The sequence below is a fragment of the Lytechinus variegatus genome, chromosome 1, assembly GCF_018143015.1.
Source record: "Lytechinus variegatus isolate NC3 chromosome 1, Lvar_3.0, whole genome shotgun sequence".
Classification (NCBI taxonomy): Eukaryota; Metazoa; Echinodermata; class Echinoidea; order Temnopleuroida; family Toxopneustidae; genus Lytechinus; species Lytechinus variegatus.
This window is the reverse complement of record NC_054740.1, coordinates 78,627,495-78,645,177: the sequence shown is the minus strand read 5'-3', so window position 1 is coordinate 78,645,177 and position 17,683 is coordinate 78,627,495. Positions and strand designations below refer to the sequence as shown.

The window sequence follows — 17,683 nt, the reverse complement described above, 5'->3', positions numbered from 1 at the left end:
CAAAATACATATTTAGTGAAAATAATAGAGCCATACCTTTGCTGACTATATAGATGTGCCCATGAAATAGGCAGTCAATCGTTCCTGAATATTGTTCAGCACCCTGAGTTGAAGGGCCTGCAGATGATAAATCCAAGAAGGATCTTTGTAATGTTTGTATATATTGTCACATGATAGATCTATAGACTGATCGTCATATGTGAATGATTTTCAACACCAAAGTAATTTTCACCTTTGAGGTGAAAAAACTCATACCTTTTCAAAAAACCAAATCTAGGAGAGTAGAAAAAGATGCTTGTCATAACATCTTAAGAAATTGTTTTTCCTTTGAAGTAGTGGCAGCAATTAAAAAAGAAATGCTCTAGGATTTGAAAAAAAATTGATGGACTATCTAGTCCTAAAGCAAACTTGATTTTCTTCAATATGAGACAACAATAGAAGAATAAAAAAAGAATTGTAATCATCACGAAACAAAGTGATTTTTTTTTATGAGCTGCGGTAGCAACCTGAGTGACTTGCCCGCACTGTTGGATGTTGTGTCAAAATTTCTTGGGCAGATCCTAAATAAATGGAAATGCAGCTGAACTCATACCTTTAACATCAGTAAAAATGTTGCGTGCACTTTTTCTCTTGGAGTGGTTATGCGATGTGAAACTGATACGAGGAAAAGAACCCTTCTACATTTCACATGCCCTTCTCCTCACCGGGTCAATAGCCGCAAATTTTTGAAGTCTGAATAGAAAGAAATGGTTTAAAAACCTTTGTACCAGCAACATTTCTATTTGACTCACATTGACACCATCTAACACACGGGAAATATGATAGCGTTTCTCTGCAAGAGCCTTTTATCTCTTCTTGAAAACTATATGGCAATTTTATGAATGTAGTAAACATCGTAGTATTGTTTATACGATCTCTGACACAGAAGAAATGGGTTGGTTACACATGGCTCGTACTTATGGCACTTTGGGCATCTTAGATTTGTGAAGGTAGGTTGTAAAAAGTAGAAATGGGTTAATTTCTCTTGATTATTAGAAAGAAAGGAACATGATTACCAATTGGCAAGGCATTTTAGTAACAAATGTTGAAGATCATTTCTCAATAACATCATCCAGCTAATGTCTTCTCGTTTCTCTCTTTCTGTCGTAGGATCCTGTCTCGCAAACAAGGGAGTGTGAGTGAAGCCAGGGCTCAAGCTCCAATGGGGAAGTTCATACAGCTCTCTGAGGGTGTTTTCACAAGATGGAAGAACTGCATGGCAGTGTTGTCCTTAGAGTCTGATTCAGAGATGGCTGAATTTCTCCTTAACAGGTAAAGATTTTTTAAACCCAGTTCATAGGAACTTTGTGATACTTTTATGATGCAATTTATCGTAGGCCTACTCAATATTTGAATAAAGAGAATTTGAACATTGGCATGCTTTCAGCTAGTAATATTTGGAACAGTTCTAGAACTTCTGGGGACAGTGATTTTCTGATTATAAATATATCAAAATGGAAACCGAATCCCTTTTGGTTCTTTTGATGTGAAAATTCATTGTATTTACTTTCGGGAAACCAAAATATATATTTTTTTGCTTTGTAGATTTTCTATGACAAAACAGAATTTCTTATTTAGATCAAGTTTGAAATGGAAATCACTATCTGTGCAAGGCGTGCAGTTCATCTGCAAGAGATTTCTATCAAAATTGATTAATTTTTATTCTTCAATTTGCATGGTTGAAAATATATGGCCACTCAAGAATTTCTACTAGGAATTTGAATTTGCCTTTGGTATGCATCCTGTCTTTTTCATATAGATAGAAAGTAGCAAATGCTGAAGAATGCCTTGCTAAATGGTACAAGTGACACTGTGTGGTTTGAACCTTGTGCCTTACAATTCACAGTCCAATGACTTTTTGTTGCAGGGATTTAAAACCTGTGTCATGTCAGGCTTGATATGAAAGTACATGCACTTGTGCTGTGTACCTCTTAAACTTTTAGTCCCAGTTCAGGATGTTGTATGATCAATTACTAAAGTTCAGATAAGAAATTTCCTATGTACGTGTATGTGTGTTTACAGCAGTTGCATCGTGATCCCAGTTTGCTTGTCTTCTACTATGTGTCTGTCTCTGTCCCTTTGCCGATTTGTCTCAATCCTTTTGTCGATCTGTCTTCATCCTTTTTTCCATCGGCCTCCCTCCATGGTTATCATGACAATTTAACTTTATAACTACATGTATCTTGGGGATTCAGGCATTTTTCAATTTCAGATACATGCAGGCAGTTAGGCACCATTTTGTTCTTGTTTTATCACAAACATTGTGCCACAACTGTGGACAGATCCCTGATTTGTTCTTTAAGTCAGTTAAATGTGTTTTGCTAGTTATTACATTAGGCCCTATTTGTACATATATCACCACATAAAGTAGGATAAAGGACACAGTATTATACCATGGAGCTACTACCATTAGGTCGTATCATTAGCAGTCCTGAGGAGGTAGGTGTGCTGTAGTACGACTGTGAATGGAGCGACAAGTCGTCAGTAATATCTGTAGCTGAGAGCCAGACCATGGTTCCTGTGTCAAGAGATTTGGTTGAGAGGGACAGAGAACTGTATGTTCATGAATATTATTGTGAGAGAGAGAGAGAGAAAAAAAAGAGGAGATAGAAAGAGTGAGAGAGAGAAAAGAGAAGAGAAAGAAAGAACAGAGAAAGAGTGAGAGAAAGACAGACAAAGGAGACCCAGAGATGATGGGGGGGGGGGGGGGCTCTGGGGATAGTAAGATTTGATGCAAACATAATTTATTTATTTATTTGTTAAGTTTGTTTTGGGGGTGACTCTTTCACTGTGATTATAATTTAAGTCATTGCTTTCTGTGATGTTCACTGTTACCTGCAGATAAAAATCCTTTTCTCACTATTCAGAACCCCCCCCCCTGAAAAAAAAGTATTTTACCCTATATCATTTTGTAAAAATGTATATAACCCATGACTTGCAAATTAGTTGGAATAAAACACTTTTATTTGTATTTCCTGTCAATTTCTATCCCGCTCTCCCTGAAGACTCATTCATGTCATGCCAGTAAGCATCAAACAAGAACTACTAATAAATATCTTTCTGATTTATTGGATTTTCTTCGGTCAACTTCCATTTCCTCAATGTTCTGCCTTGCATGTGGAACTTGACTATTAAACCGATATCACATTTACTTGATGGCCAATCATGGTACTTGACATTGGCGATCATTTGTTTGGGGAAAACATGTGAAAAGGAAGTGTTTCTTTTCCAAGGTTTGAGTCATTGTTTATGTGGTTCCTCATGGAGACATGGGGAAAGAAGGGGCAAGGAAACGCTTGTGATTGTAAAGGCAAGGAGTGGTGAAGGAGGAGAAGAAGTATAGAGAGAAGTACATGTATACAAAACATTACTTGTGGATATGAACTCTTTCATGTCAAGGTGAGTGAATGTCATTGCATATACATGTATGTAGAGCTATTCGAACATTTAAATGTAAATTCATTAAAAATCATAACATGTATTTTTCTGTAATTATTCCACATTTGGCCATGCATCACTGAACGCATTTACATGATGCTTCACCAGCTCGCAGGGCAGACCCGCTTTGTGGAGTGCAGACTCAGCCTGTGGATTCAGAATATTCAGCGTCGCTTTAACACACTGCCTCAGCTCGGGGATCAGACTCGGCTTGCTGAACAAAAACACAGATCAGTGGATAAAATATCGCCATCACCCACAATGCTCTGAGAGCCAGATTACGCGCAGCCACAAATTGAAATTGAACTGGAAATAAAGCAGGTAGCCTATTATCTGTTTCATCTATTTTTTTGCAACATTCTTGGAATATTATGTAGAAAAGTCAATGACAATCTATCATTACTCACGCAGCTCACATTAATGGATTAGATTTACTATTTTTGGCGGAGCATAAAAGGCGAGTCAGCTCTGGCTAGCAGAGCAAGGTATATGCGTTTTGCACGCAGAAAAAAATAGGCAAGTCAGTCTCGCCTCGCAGGTTTAATAGATCCAGTAGCCGCGGTAGTGTGTAAACACTGTGATTATGGTGCACCGAGAAGTATAATTTGCAGTTAGTAATTCATAGCTTACCACGTTTCAGTCGTGAGGACACTTAAAATAAACCAGTCTGAAAGAGAGAACACTATTATTGTAACACATGCATGAATCAGGTCCAATTTTCATGTATATGATTATGAAGCTCTGTTTGTACTGCTCAACAATTTACATTTGATTGTTCAAAGAATTTTCGCTTGGACATGGTGCTGCTAATTTTGTTATTCTGTGGTGTATGCCTGGTGTTCCTAAAAACAACAGTAAAATCATCTGGACTACATATGTATACTTTGGCATTGCCATTTACTTATTCAAATTTTGTGACTTTGTGCGGACCAGGTCCAGACCTATACCTGGTCCAGACCAATAATTTACTGAAAGGATTTTAAATATGAAGCTTTGTATGGGAGGTTCAATGTTTATTATGCAGATATATGGAATAATACATGTATGTCACTAAAAAACAATTCTATGATGACCTCCAAGGTAAGAAGTTAAATTTACTATATATGTACAATATTTCTAAGGACAATTTTTTTTGTTGAGTAAATATCAAGAAAGAGGCACAAGAGTTGTTAGGAAACTTTGGATTTAAATAGTGATTACAGCTGGACCTAGATTTTGTTATGTTAACCTTTGATAGAGAATGCACTGCATCTTGAATGCAAGTGGAAAGTGAAGAAAGTAACCTCCTCTGGCCAGCGGTTCTGGCAAACGTTTTTTTTTATGTGTTCAGCCTTTTCTTTGCTGCCCTTTTGAAATGTCAAATGTAAAGAAAGGGAATTGATGGAAACGTATTGAGGTTTGTTTCACAGGTTTTTTCTTCCTCTTACTACCCATCATTCCACCCACTTTGGCATGATAAACTACCAGACAGTCAGTTCACACTTAGAAATATCAGATATCTGGGTTAAACTGCTTTCGCAAGTTCAATTGATCAAGTTTATGATATAGCTGTTTGCCCACATGGTGACATTTTATATTGCACTAATTATGTAATGAGGATAATTGCTTCTTTGCTAGACTCTTTATTTTGCTTTTAGTTGGTCTGTTTGTTTTATCTTTTAATCATGAATTATTAGTTGATAGCCACTTTGCCACTGTTCTTACTCAAAAATCCTCAAAACTACACAACATGTACAAAGAAGTCAGCATGTACATACATGTATGGTACAATATATGGCTAAATGATGCCTAATTTTTTTCTTTCCTGAAAAATTAGATAAGACGTATACTTTGGATAAATTATGAAAAATCGCTTTCACCTAGTTGCCTATTCAAAAGGTGTACTTTTTAATTATTCCTCTGAAGTTGCAGCAGCTGTTTCCAGTGCTTGATGCATCCAAGGAAATTAATCCTGCTGGATATTCTCCTCACCTGGGTTTAGTGTAACACAAAGTGAATCAATTTCTTGCTGAAGGAAAACATGCCTTTGCTGGGATGCCCCTTGTGGTGGGGGGAGGGTACATGTAGGTGAAATGGACATCCATCCATGCTTATGAACCCGCCGTCATTACTTCTGTATGTGGCATGAATGATACTTTGCTTTATCAATGTCACATTTAATAGGATCTAGAGAAAGTACTTGTTGATGTATGATAATTAATGGGCAGGGCAGAAAATAGGAACATGGTTGTCCGTCCATAGTTTTTACTTGCAATTTTGGAGTGATTTTCACTTACTATTGAATCTGTCTCAGCCCAGCCAGTCGCAAGGAATTCCGTTCTTGATAACAGATGTCAATGAAAATTTCCATTTCATTTGTGATATTGCTGGAGAAGCTGTTTCTTGTCTGAGTGTAGCTATGGCAACATGAGTATGTGTGTGTGGGTTGAGGCTACATGTTTCTACTTTATAGTCTATTTTTTGTTGTTTTTTTGTTCTATATTCTTGCACATTTCACTGGTGAAACATGCCCACACACAATTCCACATATTCAAGTTTTTGCAATGTCATGCCCCTCTCATAAGAGTATTCTCCTCGACCGCATCCCCTACTATTTTCCTCTTCCTGAATCTGAATGGGAAAGATAAGGTATTATTTCAATTCCTGCTCTCTGACTTTGATTTGATAAGATAATGCATTCATGCGTTGTGACTCACGTGTGTGTATTTAGTTGAATCCTGTGCTTCTTCGGTGGCATTTGATGATATTTAGCAATAAGTTTTTCTTTAAATTAAAAAAAATGAGTGTTTTGAATTAATCATTCCCTTGTTATTTTTTCCCTCGAAAATGTTTTGTAAATGGAATTGTAGGCACATTTGCTTATAAGATTTGATACAAATTTTGGAACAATTTTATATTTTTTGTGGAGGAACTAATTTTAATGTGGTTCTGTTCTATCATTACCAGGTGATCATTACCTGATATACTGAACTCAAGGTTATTTTGGACATACATGTATTATGGATTAGATCTACGTGAGATATACATTTCTTCAGCAGGGAAAAAGACACTGGAGCTTGGTGATCTCGCCCCTGAAATGTTCAAAATAGCCCTGGAAAAAGAAATCCCCATCAACTACAATGTTGAAGCCTAAAATCTAAATCAAATCTTGCATATTTATGCAGTAGTCTTTGAACAGCAGCCCTAAAAAATTCAAAAAAGATAATTTTTTGCCCGCTATTCAGTAATATGATTATGATAAAAGAAGTCTTCAAAATTAAAATACTATTCAAGTTAAATTAAATGATTACAAATAAGTTTGATTATGAACCACCTTGTAAGAAATATAGACGGTAGACATTTGGTTCAAAGACTTATGAATGCAGTACTATAGGCTCCTTTATTTAGCTTGTAATTTAATACTGTGTTATTTGATATTGTGATTTCAGTCATCCAGTTTTAGTCTGAGAGTTTCATTAATACCATGTTAATACACTAGAGTCCGCAACAAGTGTGTTGATGGTTACTCATGGCTTCTCCATCCCATTTGGTATGGACCCTATTACGGAGTTCCAGCTCTATGCCCTCCACATGTCCAATTGAGAGTATTGTCAGCAGTGACCACAAAATGAACCCCAAACTTGCCTCCTTGCGCCCATTGTTCAACCGAGCTGAACCCAATCCGTTGACTGCCTTCCGAAGGCAGTCGTGCCTCTTCGCCAGCGTCACTGTAGAAATGAGGCTGTTGATGTGTACCAGAAATTGTGGCACATTTCCTGCTGATATTTAGGTCTTTATTATGTAGGTTCATTCCCTTCCTTGTCAAATGAATAAATATAGGTCAGTGAATCTCAGAAGGGCTGGAAGCGATGAGTAGAATTGGTGATACATTTCTGTCATTTGGATTTAGTTGTCTAATCAACTCCACAAGAACAAGCATATTTTGTTCATAACAGACATTACGCAGTCCATTCAAATTGCCAAAAGACTACTTGGGTTTCAACAAATGGATTTTGTACTTGAGATTGATCGAGACAGGCTGTAGATAGTTGGATAAAAGTTTTAAGTGAAAAGGGGAAGTGTATTTTCTATTTGAGCGCAGGAGGCATGTAGATATACACAATCTCATATACATGTAGAAGAAATACTCCCAAATTTTCTTTTTTTAATTCTTATTTTCTTATAGGCCTACATAGGAAACATATATTTGGCCAAATGTCACAGGCACTTTACAGCTTTAATATTCTTTTTGTAATATATGACTGAAGTGCTAATTGGTATAGGCCTACTACATGTGGGCTTAATGTGGAGAGAGGGAGAGAGAGAGAGGGGGGGGGGCTTTATGAATCAGGGTAATTTGCTGTTGTCATGGCAATCTATAATTGGTAATGATATATTGCAGGATGCTTGTTTGATGTTTCCTTTCATAATCTGTCATTTCATCATATTTCAGACCATAAATCAGAGTGCTTCAGACACTCTCAGTCTAATCCTCATATTTGTATGTGGATGCAATGTGAGAAGTCTTCCACAAGCTTTCCCTATAGTAGGTCAAGGTGAGAACTTTACTCAAGAAAGATTCCAAACTGCTTCTAGAGAGAGGGAGAACAAACTGTCTGGAAATGAATTTATTTTTACCCCGTTCTCTCTGTGAATCACGTTTCTTGGTGCCTTCGCTGACAAGTTGGTGGAGCGCTGCTGTAATGGGGCTAGTTAAAAGCTGACTCACAGGCACAGGCTTCTGCTAGTGTCGGGTGGTCATGGCTGATTGCTCTTAGAGAAAGCCATGGGCCACTGACAGAGAAGCCCATCTCAAAAGAACCTGTGGAACCGTGATCTCCTCAGTAAGTAAATTGTAATGTTGCCAAATAGAATTATTATGATGTAACTGGCCCTTAGACCATTTGAAGTATGAGGAGCAAAGCCAAACAATTTTTGAAGTGTTTGTAGTGTAGAAACTTAAATCGTTATTTCAGATTTTAAGTCTAATTCTAGGTGCCCAGACTTAAAATATTAAGATACCCCTTAATGGAGGGGAGATAAAAATATCAATGTACATGTATCTGCAAAAGCCATGATATTTATAAATAACATTTAGACGAGGTGTGGGTTTAATCTTATCAGAAATCCAGATTACTTGAACTCTGCTAACAATTATGATATTGAAAACATGACATGATTGTAACTTCCTTGAAAGTGTAAGGAAAGTATATTAAAGGAGAAAAAAAACTTTTGAGGAAACAGTGAACCTTTACTGACTTACATGTAACTCTCAATGAGTTAGTCATGAATGAGAAGTGATTAGCCAAGGCTAAATGCATTTTAGTTTGTAAGACAACACCAAAATAAGATCTGACCCTACTTATCAAAGGGAAATTATGTCAATATCACGTCAAAGTTCCTCAAACTTTATATGCCAAGAGACATGAGAAAAAGCAAACTGTGAGTCTGCCAAGTAAATATCTCAAAATATAATCTATAAGGAGCCTGATTACCACACTCCAAATCATTGTGGTATAGATCTGTTTGATAGCTACACCTGTTGTTAATCATGTATGTGTGTGTGAAAACGGAACAATAAAACCATATTGGGCAAGCTATTTCGCCTAAATCAGATGGTACATGATTTTTATATACAGTAGCCATGAAAACGAGGCAAGTTAATTGATAATGTACGGTTCAAGTAAAATGCAAAATATGATTAATTGGGAAGACAGTCTGTTTTCTTGACTAATTAGCTTCATTTGTAACTATCATTCAATATCAAACTTCTTTTCTGTATTACTAATTGAATTTTTAGAGTTCAATGTGTGAAAAAGTGTAAAGAAAGATGACAATTAAGAGAAGAAAAATAGATGATATATTGGCGTCTTTGGCAAACAAATGAATTATAAATTTTGTAGACCACATGGTATTGGATGAAGTGGGGTTAGACCAAGTGGAAATTGACACAGTTTTTGTGTGTGCATGAGATGGTGCGAGGGGGCCACTGGGGGAGGGCGTGTTCTGTTGCTACGGTCCCTTGACTATCATGTGGCTTGAGGTAGAAGCGAAGTTATCCCTTTGAAGCGGCGAGATAAGACTCGTTTTATAGGCTTTCCAGAACTTCCTAGACAGCCCCCAGAGAAAGGTCCCTTGTACTATCTTTAAAAGACAATTCTCATCCTTAAATCGCAAGTGCAACAAAATATGGACATTTTTTTGTGTGTTCACAGAAATTCTTGAAGTCCTTGGCCTATATGCAGATCCATTAGGTGTTTATATGGAGGCCTAATCATTGGTTGTTTAATTTTCTCTATTTGTTTTGGTTTGATATTGCACACAGTCCAGATTATTTTATGGAAGAAAAATTGTCGGGATAATCAATGCATTAGAAGGTGCAGAATAGGATTAGTGATATGGCACCAATGATTTGACAGGGTTGTATTGGAAAAAGAAAACGGTCAGGATGGAGACTGGGAGGCTATACTTCTTTTTCAGATAACGCTTGTGGTGACCGTGTACCTCACAGAAAAATTGAATACGTGCCTTTCAAGTCAAATCCAAATGTTATTCTTCAGATCTTAGGAATGCATTGATTCATATCTTAGACCCATGTGACCGTTTTAAAGACACCCCTCCTCCTTCCATCCTGCAAGAAAAATAAAGAGCGGTTGAAATTGAAATAAAGAAACAAGAAGAGCGGTTGACGGGGACAGAGGTAACTGATTGGATACCTGGAGGTGTTTGAGACCCCCCTATGGTGTCTCAGACCGTGCCTTTCTCGCCTTTCCCTCTTGAAAGTGATCTGTTTTTTCACATGTGCTCAAAGTCTGGCGGCCGCTACACTAACAATGCCTAGTTTATAGTATGCAGACTCTCTAGCAGGGTATCATATGCCATGCCGATCTCACCTTGAAGTTTTCAGAGAAATTTCTAGAATGACATGAAGATGAACTGTATAAACTTGATGTGCAGGTATCTGTCATAACTGTAAGTCACTATCAGTATTAAAATTCATGCTCCCAAGAGATGAGTCGACTAGCTGTCTGAAAACATGATGTGGATTAGGTTTGAACATTCATGTCATCTAGTAGATATGACAAGCAAAAATGTCTGGAAGGACTTTATAGATACATTTAGGCCTACATTATCACTGAGGTTATATGATTCTGGCTTTCCCTGGTACAATATACATGTACATGTATGTAGTCTCCACTCCCTGGGTACTTTTTAAGCGATGAGCGGTCAAGCCATTCAGATTACTACACACTTTATGTTCTCATCCTATACCGAGTACTGTATTTAGCCCGCCCACACCTGGGTAGATAGTGACAAATGAACAGTATAGGTATGCATTTTACCGAAGGTCAGGACTTCAGAAGTGCTGTGTAATGAATTGAACTTCAGACCTGGTGGTTTACAGTCAGAGAACTTTTCCTTTGACCAACTTGTACCTGTATATGGTGTTTATGTAATAATCATGTAAACAATTGATTTTCAGAGGACACATTAAAGGCCTTGTAACCAAGTTCTTGTCTCTTTTCAAATGATCTCTGCCTACTTGTACAGTACTTATATGACTTAATGTAGGCCTACATGCAATAAATTATTTTAGCAAGGCCAAGGGGAAGAATTATTGAAATTTCTTCCATTTTTGTTGATGTACATGTAGATGTATGAGAGGAATCAGTTTTACATGGTTCAAGTCAATCGCAAAGCCTGTATCTTTCATGAAAGGAAGAATCAATTGATGCTGGGCAAATGCATACATGTATGTCATTGACATACTGGTCTCATGGGGATAACATTATCAAGGCTTTTGAACTCTCTCTACACTTCAGACTTTGGGATTGATATAACAGGATGATGCATTGGGAATCTTGCACCGTTACATTAGGACACATGATAGTGACTTTGCTATATTCGCAGGCGCAGGCGAGCCAATAGCTGCTACTGCAAGCAGCGCGGCTTCTGCTTGGATGTATCAACAAAGCTAGATGTTCAGGACATCTGGAAGCAGATATCAGTTGAGCTTGATTGATAGAGACATATTGGTGTGAGAGGAGGAAAGTGACATTATTTGGGCCTTCCAGCATCACCTCAATCATAGGCTTTCTTCAAGGCAATTAGATTTATTCAGGAAGTGGGTTTTCATTTCCACCACTCCCACTATTTTCTAGCGTAGCCCCCGCATCACTTTTTTTCCCCAGTCTGTAGAAGGAAAAAATCTTTTAAAAAGTTTTACTTTTTCATGTAAAAGTAAATATAAATAAATTGCATAAAACTAAAAAGAAGTTTAATTTAGACAAAAATACTGATAAAAACAAATTGTGACAAAATTGTTACTAAATGTAAGTAACTCATTCTCTCATGCTTAAAGCAAAGGGGCTATATGAACTTCTCAGACCGAAAGCAAAAAAAAGTAGTATTGATCCGTAACTGATGAAAAATAGTTTAATTTGCCTGGAATATTTTGTGCTCCACATTTCACTTATGATTTCAGGTTGAATTTCTGTATATTTTGGGAAATCTCTGTAGGAGAAAAGGTACTACTATTCATTTCACATTTGGAGGCCAATAATAAAACCAAAGAAATATTGACTTTGCAAACTTAAGGTTTATTATTTATTTATAATAAACTTGAGATATAGAGTTATTGTATAAAATGTTTCCCCATGTTGTCTTGCTCCGATTGACGATAATTGCAATAATTAGGATAGCTTTTGATGATGATAATCTAGCTGTGAAAGATAATTTGATTGATACTAATGAGGACAAATGATCATTCTATTTCTAATTAGAAAAATAAGGAATGGTGTTATTGATGAGAATAATTAGGATCCTTTCCTTAAATCACCATCAATATTGGATCGATTCAAGCAAAACTTGAAGACCTTTATAGTAATATCCTGATCATGTGCATAAGAACGATACTGTAAACAATTTGTAAATATTTTATCTCCTATGCTGAGAATGAATGGCATCTCAAAGCATGCTGTATCTTGTGGTAAAGGTGCTGTGAATATGAATTATTATCAATGAAAATTTTGTTTGGTGCAGCTGAGCCGGTAGTCTGAATGCAAGACCACGTCACCACAGTAATCCAATATACCATGGAACATTCAAACTGATCTTCCTTGCACTTTTTTTAAGATACATGATGTGAGATCTTTCCGTTTTAGCAAGGCTATCTTCCTAAAAAGAGTTCCTTACCGGTTTATTACATTTGACCACACTGACATCGTACTTCCATGCAATTACGCAAAGCATGATGTTTGAAGCTTCCATCTAAATTGGATCTTCCCATTTGAGTACAATGACTTTTGCACGAGCAGTATTTATTTGAAAACAAAATCATGTTCCCGAAAAGCAGGAGATTTCTTATTACCTCATTATGCAATATAATAGTAACAAATATCTACATGTTTGTGTTACAACCAACCTTTAAATGAGTCCAAAATCTATTTAAAAAAATCCTCATCAGTAATTCTTCATGTTTCATGTCAAGATTTACTTATATAAGATTATCAATTTGAGGAATTGTAATAAGAGGAGATTATAAATTTAAGGGTTCATAGTGTCATGAGTATGCTTTTGCCTCATATGAAATAAATTGTTACTAATGGGCTTATAAATATCCTGATTCCATACATACACATGTATAGATTTTTTACATGTACATACATGCTTCTCTGTCTGTCCGGGGTCTGTCTGTCATGAGAATTGGATATAATAGAAGGGGGAGGGGGAAACACTCTGAGAAAGAATTTCTTTTTTTCTTTGTCCATCACCATATACCTTCTGTTGCCTCCTCAGTCCTTATAAGGTGGAGGGAGCTAACTTTTTGAAAGGCTGATTTGGGTTTATCCATCACTTACTGTATGGTGGCATCCATTGTAAATAGTTCTTTAAAATTATTTTTCTTCAAAATTTGTCATTATTTGGAATAGGAGGAAGGGGCAATTATATTCAGATTTCAATTAAAACAAATCAATCTAGTTGCCTTTTGTGGCCTCATTGTGTACATGTAGGTCTATTCCCAGATTTTTCAGTTTCATTGGCTTCAGATAGTCTCCACCCAACCTACATGTACAGTAGATCTATAATCCTATAGTGTGGGGACACAACATTCGCTTCTGTGACATTTGATCTGGTCTTAATATATCATAGGGCATACAATGAGAGTTAAGATTGTAAACAAGTTTTGGTTCAGAATAATGTGTGGATCAGGATTAGGTTTTTTTTTTTAGTTTTTGAGGACAATTGGAGCAAATGTCATGGAACCCATAGAATTTTCCCTACCCACATTTATGAATTTTGAAGACAAGATATATTTTGTGGTATTTGGGCTTATAAAAGTGAGAAAGCCAGGAAGTGGGTGTATCTTGCAAAAAGAAAATCTGAAGTTACATGTCCACATGCTGTACACTGGTCATCAGTAGGCCTATCCATGAATCAAGAAATTTTATTGTTATACATTTTGTAGTTAATTAGGGCTTTTCATTTTATTCTTTATTAGCTTCTAGTCTCTGAGGAGTCACATTGTGTTGAGTTATTAGACTTAAAAAAGATACCTTTCCAATTTTTGTGATGTCTTAGAGGCTGTTATCACTACTTTCCTAAAACAAGTTTACTGGAAACTAGTTTAGTGAAAACTAGTTAAACGTGTAGTGAGAACGGTAAAAGCGGTCTTGGAAGCGATCTTCCAAACCAGTTTGGAAAACCACCTCGCGATGTAGTTTTCAAGATCGCTTTGCCCCATTAAACTGGTTTTAGCGTAAGCGAGGACACAACCGTTCTTCGGGAAGCGATCTTCGCACATTTTGAGCGCGCTACTCCACACGACAGGTGTAGAATGCCTACGCTGCGGTTTCAAATTTCACTCGAAACATGTCACCCCACTGAGAGCGTTTCCATAGGAACAAGAGCGCTTTACGTGAAGTGATTTACAAAACCACTTTCGTGTGATCAAGTAGGAACGCTAGCAAAGCGATCTTCCAAACTGGTTTCCTGAAACGGCTTCCAGTAAACTATAGTTTTAGAAAGCATAATGAGAACGGCCTCTTGGTGACATCTTTGAGACATCTCCATCAGTCGCATAGACTTCATAGATACTAACTCCATCCCCAACTGCTGAAACGTCTTCGTGATGGCTCTGCGAAGTCTCAGGATTTCAGAGATGTCGCAGAGACCTGTAGGAGACCAGAAAGTATATTAAGAAAAGTCTCTGAGACGTGGGCTACTTGGAAACTTTGCAGCAACATACACTGTATATACCTGTAACCCGGGGGGGCCACTTACATTGACGAGTGGATACCATGCGCGACCAAAAAACACGTAAAAGGATGTCCTTTTCGCGATAGGGCACGTTACGTACGTAACGTGATAGGGGTTCAAAAACACAAATAATGAAAAAGGGTATCTATTTCGCTAGGAAAATTACGTGTTTAGGGTCGAATTTGCGGGGATGATAAAACAAAATTAAAATGTTTTATAAAGGATGTCCTTTTTGCCCCCAACACTACGTGTTTAGAGTAGCTATTTGCGCGAGGTGTAGAAGGTGGGTTCGTACTAAACCAAATAAGGTAAAGTTGACGACCGAAGGACCCGTAACAATAAAATATTCCTGTACTTGTTTAGGGGCCATTTCAGGGAATATTTGCCAAGAGTATCGTTTTGTTTCCAATACTTGTAAAGGGTAAGGTTTCACACGCCAATACTTGTTAAGGGGTGCATTTTCAGAATATGGAAATTACGTGTTTAGGGTGCTTTTCGAGACCACATGGTCGCGCATGTATCCACTCGTGAATGGAAGTGGCCCCCCCCGGGACCTGTAACTGTTTGGCAAAGTGCTTGTCACCTTGTCTGGAGTCTCCTGGGTTAGACAGAAAAAAATATGTAGTCTGTTTGTTTTTCTTATAAAGTCTTTATTTTGTTGGATTCCCCATGAATTGACAAATACAAAAACCTGGGGATTAATTCCCTGCTTCATCTTCTGACTTCATTATCCCTGGAAATTAGATTCTCTATCAATTCTTTTCGTGAATGTTCAAGTATAAATTGTTTTATGTACCTTCATATGCCAAAGCAACATTTCATAATTCATGAAATGAAACATATCACAATCCAGTAGCACATGACACATATTGTGCATAAAATTATTTTTTATGACTCCCATAGAACCAAGCTGTGAGCATTAATGCAAGGATTAATGTCAAAGTGTGGTCAGTATTTATTATAGCATGTATAGGGGGTAGTATCATATTTGAAAGAGGATATTCAGAGTGGGGGAAAGGGGGAAAGAGGGAGGAAGGAGAGAGACTTCCAGACTCCTTCATTTCTCCCATGGAACTTGACTTGGCCCCGTAGAAAAACAGGTATTGTGCATGTCTGGAATGCTTTGAAGCAGATAGTCTTCCATCACAGACAAGATGTACATGTACTAGACTTATATGAACTATGATGAAAAACTGCTAAAACAAAGCAAGTGAGTGGGTTTTGATGCCAAATATTGCTAGACCTTTTAGCAATTTAGATCCAAAAGCAGGAATATGCATGTTTTATAGAGTCAAAGTTGTAAGTGATTTTATATATTTACAATATGATTTTGTAATCATTTCATAAATAATCAACAAGTGGGTCTTGAGAGAAGTCTATCAAAAGTTCTGACTTTTTGTTCATTTGAAAAAGCTGTTTCACACCAATCACATATTAAGTCTGGAAATACAAAACATATTTGTATGATTCAACAAACTGGTGGTTCATGCAGGCCCACAAACTCGCTCCACTCAGTGACACCTGGTTGCCTCCTGATGATGCTCCATTCATTGACAATTTGAAGAAACTTGCAGTTCTAGTTTTCAATATCAGTATTGGTATTTATCACCACCATCATCCTTTTCCTCCTCACCTCACTGATCTCTCATTCATCATCATCATCATTGCTAATTTTGCTCTCATTGTTATCATCACATCACCACCACCATAATCACTATCATCACCATTATCATCATCATCATCACCAGCACCATCATCACCATCATTACTTTTATCATCACTGTCATCATCATCATCACTTTGTCATCATTATTATCATCATCATCATCACTATCCTCAGTTTCCTCACCATCTTCATTGTAATTTTCATCAGTATTCAGCTTGGAAAAGAGAAATTCTTAGACTTCTTCACATATCAAAGTTGAATCTCAATATTTTCATCAATTTAATACGTTGTTGGTCACATCCAACCCGCAACAAGGGATTATTCAAGCAATACGTTACATTACCTCTCAGGCAAGTGTCAGTGTCCCTCGTTTTCCTCCAAACAACTAAGCCATTAAGCCTACATTGTCTTGGGTTATTTATGCGATGATGTCATTACTTGCCTGAACACTGTAGGAAGTAGAAAAACCACACTTTGTGACATGATTGATCTAGTATCTTGAAGGAAAGATTGTCTCTCAAATGAGTTTCCATCTCGGATAATGTGGCCAACCACTGAATGGCTGATGATGACACTAAAGCTAGCCTACTTTCAGCCCTCTGGGATTTATGCCTGTCCTTCTGTGGTATTAAACACAAGAAAACTAGGACCATTTCTGGTTGTGTGGCTCTCTTTTTTAAATACTTAAGATATGAAGGTCTGTGGTTCAGTGCCAACCTTGCCACTCTGTATTCTTTTCACTTTATAATAGATTAGGCATTTTGCCTTATTTGCATCTCTGTACCCAGGTGTATGCAAGTGCTTTTTAGCAAACTGGTGCATGACAACACAAATGGAATATCCAGCACTGTATCAAAAGTTTTCATTACTATATGAACAGATAAGATTGCAGAAATATGAAGGTCTTTGTTTATGGAAATGTGATTATCATTCCTAATAAGAAAACAAATGAATTCTACAAGCGCAAGTGTTTGAATGAGAGTTTTATTTTGTATTTTTCATATACTTTTCAATTTTGACCTATTCTTTATTTAATGCTATTAAGAATGTTGCCTGTGATTTTGCAAGTATTGTGCATCGCAAAATTTAACTTGGTAATGTTTAATAGCATTGAAACAGAAATTGATACAAACATATTTTACACAAGCTAGCCTACACAAAATGTTAAAAGGTAATTTCCAAAGTGTACACTACTGTCTTTTGGCAATTACCTTTGTCTTCTTTAATCCTTAAAAGACAGTCCAAATACCATTGTTCCTGTTTACAAAGAAATGTGTTCTGTTTATTCTCTCTCTTCACAAA

The 17,683-nt window shown here is 36.9% G+C and overlaps 1 pseudogene; it reads left to right on the top strand.

Annotated features, from left to right (window-relative positions):
- Window positions 1–17,683, top strand: part of LOC121424199 — a 51,348-nt pseudogene that overhangs the window by 21,494 nt on the left and 12,171 nt on the right.